This window comes from Mirounga angustirostris, unplaced genomic scaffold (genome assembly GCF_029215605.1).
Source record: "Mirounga angustirostris isolate CCGP_5_RB_7025 unplaced genomic scaffold, mMirAng1.0.hap1 SCAF_2, whole genome shotgun sequence".
NCBI lineage: Eukaryota > Metazoa > Chordata > Mammalia > Carnivora > Phocidae > Mirounga > Mirounga angustirostris.
The window spans coordinates 140,464,600-140,482,428 of record NW_026991710.1 but is presented as its reverse complement, the minus strand read 5'-3'; the positions used below and the strand labels follow the sequence as shown (position 1 = coordinate 140,482,428).

The 17,829-nt window shown below is 35.2% G+C and overlaps 1 long non-coding RNA gene across 1 annotated transcript; it reads left to right on the top strand.

The window, feature by feature from the left end:
* The first annotated feature begins 1,111 nt into the window (after positions 1-1,111).
* Positions 1,112-16,306, top strand: LOC135363038 (uncharacterized). The gene is made up of 3 exons (XR_010408741.1): positions 1,112-1,317; positions 14,656-14,724; positions 16,174-16,306. It is a non-coding gene; the product is annotated as an uncharacterized LOC135363038 (long non-coding RNA).
* Positions 16,307-17,829: the final 1,523 nt, after the last annotated feature.

Here is a 17,829-nt window from a genome sequence, read left to right as displayed (position 1 = left end):
AAGGCATCAGACAAGTGCACTGACATCTCCAAAGTGTAGTGTTTTTTAAGATTGTTGCCTAATATTGGTCTGCACCACTTTCAGTGCTCTTTAATTCTTATAACATTTTTAAAACTCTAAACTGAACTATGAAGATGAACACTAATATTAAAGAGCAGACCCTAATCTGGCCAAGTGTCAAGATTAGGTAAGGCACAAAAAAACTAAGACAAGATTATTATAGCATTATCTAAGAGACTCTTGAGTAGGAACTATATAGTTATCTTGATAATTTCATTAATATAATTATTATGATTTTAAAATATTTAAAATACATAGACACATTTGGCCTTTCCTTGTAGCTCCATATGGTCTTCTTGGAAGTCCTGACATACTTGGGAATGACCAACATCAGCCTCTGTCTTAAATTCCTGAGACTCACAAAGGTGTAGCTTCTCCCAGGATTTACCCTTCTGCTCTCATCCTTCTGCTCCCATCAATGGAACCCAGGCTCCCACCAGGTCACAGAGAGAAGGTCTGGCTTCATTTTTTTTCCTTTCTGGGGTTCTCTCAGAGACTCCAATGGCTCCTAATTATCCAAAGCCCTTGAGGACAAGTCATTGGTTAGGTTAGGAGAGATAGATGCTATTAACTGAGAGCTAAGAAAGTGACACTGTTTCCAGAATTCTCCTCCAAGCAAGGCACTTTAAGCCTACATTTTCTAGACACTTAGATAATCATTTGTTGCATGTATTCCATATGTCTATTGGCATCATGTAAGTCTGCTGCAAGTATACTGAATAATGCCTTGCTCTTAATAGGTTGGTAAGAAAAGATTGGAAATCTCCTCTGACATTTTGAAGAAGTAGGAATTTTTCTCATCATATTGGCCATGATTATATCAATATGCATACCAACATTTATAATATCAATTGTATCACATATTATATTCATATGTATATCAATACAGCATTTTTTTCTGTGTGTATATTTAAAAAAATAGTGTCTCAAAGTTTGTTGTAACTTAGTAGCCTGATACAAGAAAAGCAATTTTGTTTTAATTTAATAAACACAGAAAAACCGAATTTCTTTTTTTAATTAATTAATTTTTTTATTTATTTGACAGAGAGAGACACAGCGAGAGAGGGAACACCAGCAGGGGGAGTGGGAGGGGGAGAAGCAGGCTTCCCGCGGAGCAGGGAGCCCGATGCGGGGCTCAATCCCAAGACCCTGGGATCATGACCTGAGCCGAAGGCAGACGCTTAACGACTGTGCCACCCAGGTGCCCCAGACCTATTTTCTTCTATGTAAGAAAAAAGCACAAGAATTTTCAACACGGTAAGTTGTTGTTTTCTCTCTGTTTTTGTTTCATTTAATCCATTTTGAAAAGCGGGGGCCTCTTCAAATTACTGTACTCAACTTCTACATACATGGCTAAGTTCTTCCTAAGAAAAAGCTTTCTGTCTAAGTAATATGAATATCTAATAGCAGATTCCAATTCATCTTCACAATTTATGAAATTTTTTAGATTATGGTAGAAATACATTGTTTTTCTCTTAATGAAAACTGACTATCTGTTAGAAGAACAGATCCTAATGATTGCTCCAAAACTGGCCAATTTTAAGCCAGGAGCTTCTCACCTTGTTATAGAAAATGACTAATTCATTGTAAGTAGGTTTGTGTATGTGAAAAGAGAGACAGAGAGAGACACAAAGACACTGATAGAGGAAGTTTTGGAGTAACAGAAACACATTTTCAAAACTGACTTTTTTATTTGTACGTGAAAAAAAGATTTATAAATTGATTTAAAAACATTTGCAATTTTTGAAAAAGTATAAGGGATTTCAATTCTAAATTAACTGAAATTTTTCTGGCAAAAGGTTTTCTCAAGACTCATCGCTAATTAAAATTTTTTGAGTGAATATTATTTAGTTTATTTTTTGTAATTGTTTATTAAACTTTTAAGGGTCATCTTTAGGAACCACAACCTGGAGAAAAATAATTCGTAATAATGCTACATAATTTGGTAGGCATGCAATAAATACTAACTGATCATGAATCCATACCATACGATTCTAGGCTCTGGCATCTCATACTAAATTTGGTTAAATTATTGAAAGAAGAGTGTCAAGTATACTTCTTCCTTAATTCATTCTGTTATCTAACCTATATAATTTATAGGCCTTTTAAAGAATAATAGCAAACTGGGGCACCTGGGTGGCTCAGTTAGTTTAGAGTCTGCCTTCGGGTTGTGCTCCCAGGGTCCTGGGATCGAGCCCGAAGTCAGCCTCCCTGCTCCCTGCTTGGTAAGGAGCCTGCTTGTCCCTCTCCGTCTGCCACCCCCCCTGCTTGTGTGCTTGCTCTCTGTCAAATGAATTAAAAAAAAAAAAAAAAGGAATAATAGCAATCCTAACTTTTCTTTCTTTATAAGAAAGCAGACATTTTTTTGTGATCTATAGAACAGAGAACAGACAGATTCACATGGCTACTCATCCCTACAGATTTGAAAGTGCATGTGCTTGTGTATGTTCATATTAGTGTGTGTGTGTGTGTGTGTGTGTGTGTTGCAAAAAGACTTGTCAAGAGGACTTGTATGGTTGACATAGAGAAGACAGCACTTATTCTTCAGGCAATTTTCACTAACTTCCCTAACTCTTCTAGAGTTTTCAAGAGGATATTTTTGTTCTGAGATCAATGGTTACATTTTGGTCCAGGAAGATCTGTTAACAAAACAGGATCCAAATAAATGTAGATCCCATAAAAAAAAAAAAAAAAAAAAAAAAAAAAAAAAAAGAATGCTGTGCAAAAGCATATTGAATTCATTTCTTTATTTTTTTCTCCTCAAGTAGTCAAAACCCACCAATGATTTAAGCCAGCAGATAAAATCCTAGAGCATATTTGGCCCCGGAAATAAAGTCCTCATGTATATTTGGCCCCAGATAACCTGAACACACTGAGTTTATCCTGTGGACACAGCCAGTGATAACAAACCATTCATGAAGCAGACCCAGGTCAGGCATGAAGCAAATGAGAGGTATCACGGACTCTGACACTTGAAAAATCTTTTGTACCAGTTATGTCCACTCTTCCCACCTCCAATCACAAAAACCATTTTTTAAAATTAGACTTTATCTAATATTGTTTAGGACTGATCATCACTGCAACAGGAAAACTTGAGTTATCTTTCTTTTTTCTTTTTTTAATTAATGGGCTTGGAAGCCTAAAGCCCAAATGGAGGTGATACCACAGAGTACAATTTCCTGATGCTATTGGAAAGAAAAGCAATTAATTTAAAAGTACTTTTTTATCTTAGTATCTATGGCAAAATGTCAAGCTTTAGCAAATGTTAAATGCCATTTCTTTTAGCCTATGCTCTTGAATTGTTACTGTTTTATTAGAGGTTATCAGTGACCTAGATTAGTGGTATGAATGATTTGACAACTACCTCTATGTCTTATTACTTAAGAAAAAAATATACATTGCTTAAAAATCTCATTTACTAGAATAAAAAATGTTAAGTAGTAGCAGCAGTAATTCATGAAAGTATGTTTTATTGATCAGTAAGTTTTTATTTTAAGTACAAGCCATTTCCCTTTAGGTTGAAAGTCTTGACTTTGTATTTATTTATTTTTGATAAAACCTAGTGCTTTATTTGTTTTATTTTTTATTGCTTTTTGTAAATGAACATCCCTGAGTTAACAGTTTATGTATCGATGTGCTATTTAGATATTAGAAGTATTGAATTGGAGACACCTGGGTGGCACTGTCAGTTAAGTGCCTGACTTGACTTTGGCTCAGGTCATGATCTCAGGGTCATGAAATCAAACCCGGTGTCAGTCTCCATGCTCAGCACGAAGTCTAAGACTCTCTCTCCCTCTCCCTCTGCCTCTCCCCTCTGCTCTCTCTCTCTCTGTCTCTCTCAAATAAATAAATAAATCTTAGAAAAGAAGAGAGAGAGATTGAAGTGAAGTTATGGAAGATAGAATTTGGAATTCCTAGTAGTCCCGTAATTTGAATACAATTTTAATATACCTCTTTTCTTGATTGTACTTATGTTTTAGAACTCTGGCTGACAGGTAAGAAAGGAGGGAAAAAAGAAGTATATTAGTAGGAAATTCTGTTGCTTAAGATTTCTAAATAACTTTTTGTTACATTTTGAAAATGCTTAAATACTGAAATCTAAGATAAACTTACAGTCAGGTCCTTCTATTTTTGTCCTACCGCATGTTCTTAAAATAGAACAAGTTATTTTTATCATTTTATAATCAAGTGATATGATATTTTTGCTATTCCAAAACCTCAAATTAGACACTTCAGAGATAGAGGTATTTTTACATACAGGCTGAGTATAAATAAGGAAGAATAAGTCTCAGATCTTTGCCTTAAGAGAAAGCAATTTCCAAAGCATTTAGTTCCATCTGATCATGTTTGAGTGTTCCCTAGGGAAGAGAAATCAATAAAATTGTCTATCTCAGAAGTCTCCATATATATTTTAATACTTTTACCTGTTGGTAGATTGTTTCAATTTCAAAGTTTTATGCACCAGCCTATATTGAACTCTTGCAAGCCCCAATCTTCTGTGCAAACATGTTACCTAAATTCAGCGTCTTTGGCAGATTTTAGAGCTGCAAGTTTGCTTGTTTGCCTATGTTGCTACAGAAACATTATTCCATAAGGTTACCTAAGACATTTTCCCCCAAGGACCTGTAGTATCTTTGGGTTCTAATTCAAAACAATGTTATCTATTAAAGCCCTGTATTTATTTGTAATCTTTCCAATACTTTTTTTTTTTCAGCTTAAAGAGAAAATGTTTCACCTTGTAAAAATAATATTTAAATATTTTTATTCCTAGACAGAACATAGTCTTTCTGGAACTTAAATAAAAAAGAATTCCAGGGTATGGTGTCTGTCAGAGACATATTGAGCTGTGCTTCCATCTATTATAAAGCCTGGATAGAATTTCCCTTTGCTGCTATAAATATTTCAGAGCTTCTGGAAGCTAAAATATCCCCAAGTCAGATGAGACTGTTGATCAATTTTAACCAAGTTAAAACAGATCACACTTAATTATAGCCTTAGTCTTCACTGTGGAGAAAAGTCTAATAATTTAAATGATAGTAATAGCAACCATTTAGACACTATACTAGATCTCATTTAATCTATACAACAGCATCATTAAGTGGGTACTAAAATTTCCCCATTTTCTAAATAAGAAAACTGAGATTGACAGAGGTTGAGATATAGTCCTAGTCATAAAGTTATAGATGGTTGAGCCATGATCTAATCTTGTCCATTCCAGAGACTGTAGTCTTTACCGCCATCCTATACTTCCCATGTTCCCCATTGTAGGTGGCTTTAAATTAATTTACAGTCCAGAATTATTTACTTTTAAATATCTGGAAAAGTGAGAGAAGATACACCGAGAGTGGTCAGTATCTCGTGATTGGCCGTGGAAGCTCAAGACAAAATAAGAAAGTTTTTATGCCTAAATATAATTTAAAGAGGCAGTTTTGGAGAGGAGGAGAGAAGAAATTTCCCTTTGCAATGAAGCTGTTCCAGAAGGACCACCTTAAACTTCCATTGCTGATGCCTTGAGTATGTGTGTGCATGTGTGTTTAGGCTACTCAGTGAGCGACCAACCTCAGAAATTTGGCTCTGATCCATCCTGTGCTGCCAATAGAGACCTGGCCGGAAAATGAACTCCATTAATTAAAGTGCAGAGTCAAACATGGTTTTATTCAGAGGACCAGACACAAGTCAGAAAACATGCATGATATCTTTCACATTAGATAAAAAGGATGCACAGAAGCTAAAATCTGACACTTAGACAATTAAGTTTTATTGAGAAATGTTCCAAACTGTCTAATCTTGAAGGAAAGTGTTACTCCAGCAATGTTTGTATAATACAAATCAATTAGTATCTAATACAATTAAATCCTTCTATTTTAATTAGTTACAATACAGTGTAAATCCAAAAAAAGAGGGGGCAATAAAGGGAGGCAAGAAGGCCATAGGAAGGGAATCCAATGGGGTTTGCACAAAAAGGTGGGACATTCTCAATAGGTAAGAACTTGAGGTTGAAATAACAGGATAAGCACTTCTCTGGCATTCAAGGGCAGGGGAAGGGTGGGTTAAAGAGCTAGAAATAGTAATTATTAACACTAAACCAGAAACAAGTTATAAGTATATCCATTAAAGTTTTTAAGTTTCTAAAGAAGAAATTTTGATTTCTTTTTGAAATAGCAAGTACCAAATTTAAAAAAAAAAAAAGGTACCTATACTTTGCTTTTGCTCCTAGCATAGCACTGTTTTTTGCATAATCCAGAACAATGCCGCTCTAGGTAAGGGAGCTCCCCAAATACAGAATGTCCTGGAGGATAGTATGCACACTGTTAGTGACACAGACAGCATGTTACCCAGGAGAGGAGTTTGCCCATAATAGAGGGATGTTGCTTCTGTGATAGTCTGTGAATTACTTGATTTTAACTGAGAAGGTGTTTGGTCCTGGTTCACAATGAGGCAGATGGGATATGGAAGAGGGTGTCCTTGTATAGCTAAGTAGTTCTGAGGATATTAGGATAAATCAAACCGTAATTCAAAACATACACTATGAGCTGCTTCTACATATCTTTTCAATACTAACTTCCATTCTTAATATAGTAATATTTCTTGTGACTCTTATTTCCCAACTTGGTTTGTTAAAATGTAGTTTAGTCAGCCAAAACCAAGCATTTTCTTTCTTAAAATAATTTACAAAATCATTTCACCCACCATGAGTCACACTTGAAAAAATACACAGGAAAAAAATGTTAATTTAATAGCAGTTTCAGTATGAATATTGTTACCATAATTGATTTTTAATTATAACTTGTACATAAAAAAAAAGACAGGTTTGATTTTTACAGGGAAATTTGATCCAATGGACAGCCATATTTTGAGTTTAGTTCCTCTTAAAATGGTAACTAACCAGAAACTCTAAAACATTATCAATAAAACATCTAGCATTACATGGTCTGCGGTAGAGAGAAATTTAATACCCTCTTTCTGTCCTAGAGATAATTGAATTTAGAATAAAAACACCTCAAGACAGCTAAAATGTCACCCTCCATGAAGATACTTATTCTCCTTTTTTAACAGTGTTGGGAGAGTGTTCTGAGATTGAGGGTGTCCTTGTGCTACATTAACCTCTTGACGATTCATTTAATTCATCTAGGCTGAATTAATAGTGAGAAATAAAATAAATCTTAGGAAAATATTAGCGGAGTTGGCTCCTTTTTTTCTCTTGTTCTATTGGGGAGAAGAGATAGGGGAGGAGTCAAAATTTTGTGAAATGTCTATTTATTTATTTATTTATTTATTTATTTATTTATTTATTTATTTATTTAATTTTTGAAATGTCCATTTAAAAGGGAAACTACATAAATAGGACCTGAATCTATTTTTAGTGCTTCATGATCAAGATTTTACAAAGAATGAACAATAAGCCAACATAGGCCTATATATTTAGAATATTTTTTTATTTAGAAAGGGAGGTAAGATAGGGCATTGGGGTTATCATTTACTTTGTCTTTTTACTTTTATTTATTTTCCCTCCACCTTCTAGTTGCTTATGCTGATTAGGTTCATTAATCCAGGCACAAGATATCTCATTCGCAAAGAAGACTGCCTCAGTGTCTAATGATTTCAGAATTGTCTGGAGAAATAATCTAAGGATTTATTCAGCATCAAGTTAATTGTATATTAGGCAGTGATTTTTCTAGCACTAGGAAAAAATTAAATTACCTTAAATATTGAAGTATATTTCTCCAGCCCAAATTTACTAGATAACTCAATTTCCTGTCTTTTGAATTGTTTTTTGTTTGTTTTTTGTTTTTTGTTTTTTTCCCTCCCTGAGGGGCAAAAGAAAATATCAGGTCTTAGATTAGGCAGGCAAGAGGAAAGGGGACTTACAGTTAAACGTAGCCTGTGTATACCAGGTGTTGTGTTAGATGCTTTATGTATCTATTCTGATTTAATTCTCAAAAAAGAAACCTATAAGCATTATAATCTCCATTTTATGGATAAATAAATGAAGACTTACAGAGGAAGTTATTTGTACAGGATTACACTGTTTTAAATTTAAAAAGCTTCTATTAGAATCCATTCTGACGGATCTCAAAAGTTCTCTCCACTGGGTCACATTGTGCAAACCCATAAAAACAACTGTTTGCTCTTCCCAGGCCACCAGGAAGTGAGATGGTACAGCTCTGACTCCACAAAATGAGCATTAAGTATGTGAATAAGGGTTTCTGCATCCTTATCCTAGATGTGAGTTACATTTGTGACTCAAAATGATTCATTCAGTCTTTTTTGGCTAAATGGGAATTTAAGTAACACTGATTTGATGGCAGTGTTAGAGTGCTTCATTTTATAATATTGTTGTATTAATAAGCAGAAATGAGATGTCTCTCAAATACGATTTTTTGTCATTGCTCATTTCTGGCACTGATTCCATCGTATAAATTAAAAATCAGATGCCTCTAAGGCTCTGTTTTGCTTATACTATTTTTTTCGCCTTTTTTAATGCAGTGTAATTACACCTACTTTTAATATATTGTTACGCCAGTTCCTTCGAGCCTCAAAGGGCCTATCATGTCTCACTTAAATGACTCATTAAATGTTTCATAATGCAGAAATATACTAACAAATGAAACAAATTTCTCACTGAGTGATTCTGTTAAAATTAAGTTCTCCTTTCTTTCTTCATCCTCCTCTTCCTCCTTCTTCTTTTTCCTCCTCCCTCCTTCTTTCTTCCCCTCTTTCCTTTCCTCCCCTTCCCTTTCCCTCCCTCTCATCTGCTTTTCTCTCTCTATCTCTGCCCCTTCTTTCCTTCATTTCTCCCTCCCTCCAGTGAGGTAAATTTTTACAACCCTGCCTTTTTCCAATTAACACCTACAATGGGCCAGGCATTGTCCTTGGTGTTAAGCACACAGACTACTGACTCAGTCAGTGTTTCCCTCTTGCTCATTCCAGTAAACTTCCTCTCTTCTTGAATCCTAAGCTAAAAGCCCTCTATGAGGGCTTCCCCAATTTCCTCCAGACAGAATAAAATCCCTTTGTATTTCTGTTGAAGGCATATAACGATAGTATTTAGTTACAATGGAATAATTTCACTATAAATAAAGTGGGAGGTGACATGATGTGTGCTCCATTGTAAAGAAAACTGGTGGAAGATTGCGTTTTTGTGGTAGAAAATTTATAAATAGAGTATGTTACATGTGGAAAAGCAAAAGTTGACTGTAATCAAATCTATAGCTACTCAGACTTTCTATCACCTACTGTGATGAGCAATATTTAAGCATGTAGTACATGTTAGTCAGAAAATCCAGGGGTCCTCATCCACAACTTGATTGTCTCCCTAACTAGCTGTTTAACAAGGGGCAGTGGATTTATTCTCTTTGATTCTGAATTTCTGTACACTTGTATTCTGAACATCTGTAAAATCAATAAATTGTCTCTAAATCAGGCAACTCCTAATGTCCTTCCCACTTACAAATTCTATGATTTGAGGAAGTTTAAATGCCCTCAAGGAAGTAAATCTTAGCGGTTGATCAACTGCCATCTTAAAAACTACCTTATATCCAAATACCACAAACATTTAAGAGCACCTAATTTTGTAAAGTTATCTTCTTTTAGACTTTTTAGCTGTTTGGCTGTGGTAGGTAAGGTTTTGTTTAGCTTGAGTTTTCTTCCTGCTGCTTCATACCGCGCCTTGAAAACAATACAGTAGTTTCGATGAAGTGAGATGAGAATAAATATTGTCCTCACAGCAATGGTAGTCAAAGTTCAGCAAGTAGAGAGCGGGATAATGGCCCATTTCCTCTTTTGTATAAGCATGGGTGGTAGCCAAAGGTACTCTGTTGAATTTTGCTTCCTGTATACACTGTGTATCATTGTGTATGCTACTCGGGCCAAATTTTAGAAAGTATGCCAAGTGGAATTTCACACCAGGTTTGGAGGAAGGGAAAGACAACAAAAGGAACGTACTTCCCCTCTCTTCACCCTATTCCCACCCTTTACTAAACAACAAAGAAGACTTATACATAACAAACATTTTCAATGGAATAAAACTCTGGCTTCCCAAGAAGGTGAATCAAATATCAAGTTACTGAGAAGTCTAAACAGTTACAATCGACTCTAGTCCACATGACAGACGGAGTATGCTTTCCTGCCCTCTACTGACAGAAACACTCATTATGACCAATTTCCCAGCTCCTAGTTACCTTGCCGTCAAAGAACACACCTGGAAACAGGGCCTTGTGTACCCCCAGATTTACTGCTGACTCTCAGATAATGCCTAGGGATTTATGAGGTGAGAAAGAACTCACAATTGAAATGGAAAGGCGATTGGGAAGGAACTTAGCCGAACTACAGAGTCATGTCAGGAAAAGCCAGTGCAGGAAAAAGATAGAGGGGAGCCAGCAAAGGAAAACAGACAGCTGCAGAGGTTAAGGGTCGTTGTTTAAAAGAGAGCTTTGGCATAAGTCGAGCCAATGAATAGGTGAACTGGAGAGTAACTGAAAATGTGGGGTGGATTAATTTTGCTGTGTGCCTCAATTTCCTCATCTTTAAAATGGTACCCAAATGAAAAGGTTGTTGCTAAGACTGAGTGAAACAATGCAAAGCACTTAGCATTATACCTATTACATGTTCCAGAAATACAAATTATTGATATTAAAGTGATAAAAATAAAGGATGGGTAGTTATGTTGAGCAATTTTTTTTTAAAAGTATAGTTATTTGGGATTAGAAAGGGGCAGAATGTGTAAATTAAGGAATATAAACCATCTTAAACTGCAGAAGATAGAAGGATGATTCTTAGGTTGATAATAGAATATAAAAGAACTTCACAAATATAGTGAAGCATAATTTGTTTAATTCTGATATAGACAAGTGAAAAATGGGTATTAGAAGCAAATGTAACAACCTAATATTTTTAACAGGATTTAAAAATAAGCTTAAAAAGAAACCTAAGCAGGTGTCGAACAACGAAAGAAAAATAAATATGAGGTAAATGCAAAACAAAAAGAACAGGGAAATCCTGGAAACTTCTATTAGCCTGCGTAACTTCCTTCCCAATTATACTCATGGAAGATATATTAGTAGAACAATTTGTAAACAGCTTGATATATTCCGAATCTGACCAATCATTGATAACATTTTTTTAAGCAGGGTCATCATTGTCCTCACCATTAGTGAGGGATAGTACTATCTCTATGTGAGAAATTTCCAATGACTGTGGAGATAGAATTCTCTGGCAGAATCAGTTGGCTGCCTTCCATGATAGTATATCCTCTCCAGACTGAGTAAAGGAATTGTCTCATTTAAATGAACTGAAAGTTACTTTCATTATGAGGTGGATTCTAGTGTGCAGTAAATAGTAAGTTCTTAGATCAGCTTTCGTCTTTTGTGAAAGTTTTAGGTATCTATTAAAAAAATGGGTAAGAAATATATACTCCCAAAAAACATTGAGTAGAAACATTTTAGAGGGCTCTGTGTGTGTGTGCCTGTGTGTGCGTGTGTGTGTGTAATCACATACATACATATATACATATCCCAATACTAGACATTTTTGCTGCTCTGGAAAAGAAAAGTGAAAAGTTGGAGAGGAGGTTAGAAATAAATTGTGGAAATTAAGATATCGGGAAGATGTGCTCTCCCATAGTATAGATATAAATAATTATGAGAAATGAGCTTATAATGGAGCTCAGTTACCCCGTTTTGCTCAGAAGGCAGCTTACAGATGAGGCTGAATAAGAAAGTGAGCTACAGTCCACATCTTTATGAAATCATGGTGTGCTGAAAGATCCTGGATGTCATCAAGAATGTTATTTTAACATAATATTTTAATATAAGATAATGTCATTTTAAATACTACATGCTTTCTAGATAGATTTAGTTACTGAATTTATAGACATTGGTATGTTTAGTTCATGGCTGATTAGATTCTGGGCTCTTTGATAACTAGGATTTTCCAAATTGTTGTTTTCCTAGATGGAAATTGTCTTTTATTCCTGATATAAAATCCTGTCATTTATGTCTTTTTTAATTCCATTCGTGTGTAATAAGTAATAAAGTCTCTCACAGGCTGTTCATGCAATTAATTCTTATAGGGAAAAGGAATCATGATATTAGGAAAGAAATCCTCTTCATTCAGGGAATGATAGGAAAATGTCACTTTCGGATGTGTAAATTTTACTTGAGGAGATAAACAACATTGACATATGACATACTGCCTTATCAATCCTAAAAGTGTGTGAAAGGCATAGTAAAATCTTTCATTTATTAATAAAGCCCATTATCATTTTCTGTATTTACAAAGAAAAAAAAGGGTTAAATTTCAACATTTGTGCGCATCACAGAATCCAGCTAGAAATCTGAGCCAAGCTGTGTAGGGGCTTTGAATATACTTCAGGAGACATAAACCAATTCAGTGGATCAGACAGACAGAGTCAGGAAAGATATTTGTGCCTTTAAGGTTTTCCCTCCTCCTTTTTCCTTTGTACGTTAGGTTCCTTCTCACACATGAATGTGCAAAAGAAAAGTTAGCAGTTTACAGAAATGTAAAATACTTTGAAAAAATACTTTAACACTCACAGTCACTTTAAAAAATATTCTACAGGAGCATGAGTCTTTTGCTCTGTTGTCATTGACACAAAATATTTCTGACAGGTATTTATTACTTCCCCACCCCCCCCCCCACCCCCCGCATTTAGAATAGTTTTCTACTTTGGATAGAATTCAAAGGAATGGTCCACATATTAACAAACTGGTAGACTGAAGACTGGCAAATATAAAGTAACTAAAATTTAATTATTTGAAATGGAATTTAATGGAAAGATAAAGAGACTTGAAAGAAAATGAAGGCAAATTGTCTAAACCAATGATAGGATAAAGCCAAATTGAAGGACTTAAAGGTTAGTAATGAAACATGAAAGGATGATTATGTGTTGCCAGAGGGATCAGATTTGCCTGATTTTATTTAAATCTAGCTAAAAAGGTAGGCAGCCTAGTAATCAAATTTACAAGTAATACTGAATTAAGAGGTATTGAAAACCTCAAAGGTTTGCAGCTTGATTTCCTCTCCAACTAACCTTGCAGACAGATTAAAAGGACTATTTTAATAATTCATATCTGACTAATCTGGCTTATAAAAACTGAGAAATATTCTGTTACCATAGAAATTCTCAATTTTGTAGATTTCTTCTCCTATATCTTTAATAGATCTTTATCCCAAATTATGTGGAAATAGCTAAACCAGGAGACTAGGATAAGCTCCTTGGAAAAGCAGACACAAATGTAAAGACAATGGAGGTTAGGAAAATTCATCTAAATCTAAGCCAAATATTGATAGGAATTTTGATTCATTCAAAGAGATACAAATTAGACATGAATGTAGGCTATAATCTAAATTATGTGTAAACATCTGTACAGTAAAGGAACTTTTACTAATTGCTTACTAGCAAAGCTTAACTTCACATAAGACATTAAGGAGCTAGTCAACATCAAGTATAACAGAAAACATTCAGTTAATGCAAATTACACTGAAGACCTTTCCGGCAACTTACGTATTCAGAGAGGTATAGCTGATTATTTACTCTCCTTTTTAGCTGTATCGCAATCCCAAATGCCAAAAGAAACTACCTACCATCAGAGAGACTTGAAATCATTGTTTTGCAAGGAAATGTCCATTAGAAACTCAATTTTTCCCAAACCTAAGAAATTCATTATTATATATAGTAGCACTGTAAAGCCAAGATGAGCTCAATCAAAATGGTTCCCTCAAAATTTTAAATATCCAACATGCTTGTATCTGATTGACCCAAATCCAGTGAAGTTGATTCTACTAAATCAATATATTTAGCAGAGAATTTGAATCTCAAACATATACGGAAGAAAAAATACTTATTTTGAAACAAAGAGACCTCATCATTTCCCAGTGCTTACAACAAATACAGTGGCTTTGATGATCATTAATGTTTTCACTTCCTGAAGGCAAGCTTTGCCATATAAAAAACAAAAGTTGGGTTAAAGTTCAATAGTCTAAACGCATTTGCATTTTTAACTTGTTTACCATCATCTAAGTCATTTCTAGGCTTAAGAGATAATAGCTTTTCTTCAACTCATCTTTGGGCTTGTGGGCATTTTCAATAAGCTATCAAAGAAATTCACCCACCAAAACTTCTAAGCTTTGGTATAACAGGCTTTTACCAAGAAGTATTGGATAGAGAAAGGCATTTTTTTAAATTGTGGGTAGACCCACTCATTGTTGGAGAAACAGGTGGCTCTGTTTCCCCCTCCAGGCACCTTTACTCTCTTCAAGTCACATTTACTCATGCTGTCCCTCGCTCCTACAAACTTGCTGTCTCCAGCACCTTCTCTGATCATTTCACTCTCTTCAAAATTAATCAGATTCGTCCCCCATTTCTCTAGGAACCTTCTCTCTAACATTTCCGGGAGATGACTAGTTAATTCAATAAGCAAATCTGTACTTCACGGATACATTTGCATGTACATAGTAGCTCTGACAGGCAATGTTCTAACCAAAGGAAGGAGAATACCTGCAGCCAGGATTCTTGTGGTTGCAAACTGCTCTGTCAGTATTTTTCAAATTTTAACAGGTAGTCTGTCTTTTAAGGGTCATCTACTCTCTGAAATGAGTTCCAGCAGCATATCCTAAAGCAAAATACCATGGAAATATATGGAGGTAAGTTTCATCCCTCCTACTTGCTCTAATAGAATCACTACCAGGTACTCAGATGGCTGTTAAACCATAGACACTCATTCATACAGGGAGTTATTAAGTTATTTCACTTAAGGAAAAAAAAAAACTTCCTCGTTCAAAATCAAATCAGTATTGCTTTTGTAACATGTGACAGATTTGTTCTCTTTCTCTCTTTCTTTCTCTCTCTCTCTCTCTGCCAGCATTGGCACCTGGCTCTTTTCATGCTGCTTTACATAATTGGTCTCTGAGTAGATGAAGCTGCAACCTGTTCACAAATATAACAAATCACTCTCCTCTGAGAGGATGATTTAACTGAATCATGATGGGATAATGAGCCTAGACAGCAGTTTCACGTCCGTATACACATATAATCATTTTGTAAACTCAGTCTGATAATTTCTCATGGTAGAATAAGGGTTCTGTTTAAGTGATAACAATGTAATTATTATCTTGATCTTATTTTGATTTTCAGTAATTCTTCCACTTGACCCTTTCTACTTTTCTATTCTACCCTCTTTACCTCACCTCCGCTGAGAATATGCTGTATCCAGATTATCCGATCAAAAGCAAACATAGATCTCTGAAAAGACATCCCTCAATCGAATAATCAGGAAATCACATTTCTGGACTTTACTTCTACATCTTTCCTTGCTCAAAGAATACAGAATATTTTTATTCATTTCTAATATAGTGGAGTTTTCTAAAGATTTCCAGCATTAGTACATAGCTGGAAAAATACTGTGTCTTTGTATTTTGAAGTGCTTTAAAGGATTTAAAAGGATTAACTGTCATTATATTACACAACATTTAACAGGTGAAAGAAAATCTCATAGCTGCGGGGCTATTTCTAACCATTTTCATGGGTTCACGGTAGAGGTATCTTCTGTGAACGGGTGTCTGAAGAAAATTTACAACGTTTCCTCTGATTGCAGACTTGGTAGCATACATAATTTCTACTTAAAATAAGTGACTTAAGAACTAATTCAACCAGACCCCACTCTATCTTGAACATCACCATATTTTCTATTGGAAACATTCCCAGTGCTACTTGTAAAATACATATTAGTAAGAGAGGAACTTTAATATAGTGATGACGTTGACATGTAGAAATATTACACACATCTGACAAAAAGTATATACAATATACAAATTCTTAAATCTTCTGACATCATCCTGGTTCTTGATTCCTAAAAGGAGGAAGGACAATATTTTCACCCAAAATCTAAAAAAGACAGAGGATATATTTGATAATGTCTTTGACTACCATACTTAATTATCAAGTGACAATTTGTTTTCTACCCCCCCAAAATCCAACTTTTTATGACTGTCATGTTTTTATGATATACTACCTATGAAGAAAAACATGTATATGTATTTTATGTATAAATATATAATGCATAATTGTTTATGTCTTTTTTTTTTTTAACTTAGGCATGGGGCCCAATACAGAGCTTAAACTCATGACCCTGAGATCATGACCTGAGCTGAGATCAAGAGTCTTAACCAGACTGAGCCAACCATGTGCCCCAGTTCATCTCTTTTAAATAAAGATATTTAATCCTACAAAGTGTCTTTTGCTTATGAGTCTTCATAATTTTAAAATTGGAAGAAACCTATGAGATTATATAACCTAACAGATAAAGAACTGAAATCCCATAAAGCCCCCAAATCCAGAGAGTGGTGGTCTATGAGAGCAAGAACCAAGTCTGTTTTGTTAATTTTTATATCTATAGTGCTTTACAAAGCAGCAGATAGGCATTTGATAAATATTTGCTATGTTAATGTGTGAGTGAAAACCAGGACAAGAAAACCAGGACTGCTCTATGTACCTTTAGCACTTAGATTTACATAAACAACATCTATTTGATCTTTAGCAAATTTGGTTCAGTAATTATTGAATACTTTCTACCTATAAGAGAGTATGCAAGATAATAGGGATAAAGCAATTTGTTAAGATGAATAACTCCTGCCTAATGTAATTGGTTATTATAGTTTAATATCACTGAAATAAGGTAATTGCTAAATAATAGTTGCAAAATACTGTGAAGGGAGAAGGTATTTCCCATTGGTGGTATCTGAAAAGTATTCATGAATGAAGTCGTATTTGGCCTACACCTTGAAAAATTGTTACAAAATCAATTAACAGAACTGTTAGAAAGGTCCCAAGAATGTTCTAGGAAGAACAAATTTGAACAAAAACACAAAGGCAGGAAAAGGCATGACTTGTTACCGTATGATGGGTGGTTGGCAGTAGTATAGTATATGTAGTTAGAAATAAGCTTGGAAGAGATGTGAAGGGCTTTGAATGTCCACGTTTGTGGGCAATGAGAAAGGAAGGCTTTGACCAAGAAGATGTAGCATACTATAGAGCTATCAAGGTTGTTTTGCCTGCAGTGCCCAGAAGAGAGGAAGGATCGAAACTTTCCTTTAGAGTCCTTATGTAGGGGGCTGAATTATGTGCTGGATTGTACAGACAACAAATACTTCCTTTAAAAGATCCAATGTGAGGGGCGCCTGGGTGGCTCAGTCGGTTAAGCGTCTGCCTTCAGCTCAGGTCATGATCCCAGGGTCCTGGGATTGAGTCTTGCAATGCGCTCCCTGCTCAGAGGGAAGCCTGCTTCTCCCTCTGCCTGTGCTTGTGCCTTCTCTCTCTCTGACAAATAAATAAATAAAATCTTTTTTTTTTTTAAGATTTTATTTATTTATTCATGACAGACAGAGAGAGAGAGAGAGGCAGAGGGAGAAGCAGGCTCCCTGCTGAGCAGGGAGTCCGATGTGGGACTCGATCCCAGGACTCTGGAATCATGACCTGAGCTGAAGGCAGACGCTTAACCATCTGAGCCACCCAGGTGCCCTAAATAAATAAAATCTTAAAAAAAAGATCCAATGTGATTGTCTGGACATAATCCTTTTATTCATTATAAGATGGCTACTAGTAGTATGGAGGTAAGAGAGAGGCATACGTGGGTGGAGTGAGCCACGAAAGGAAAGGAAATAGAGCAGCAGCTTTTGTATTTTGAGGACATTTATTTTGTGAAAAAAAATGTTTTATTTTCTATAGATGCTGTCAGTATTGAAGATGTTTTG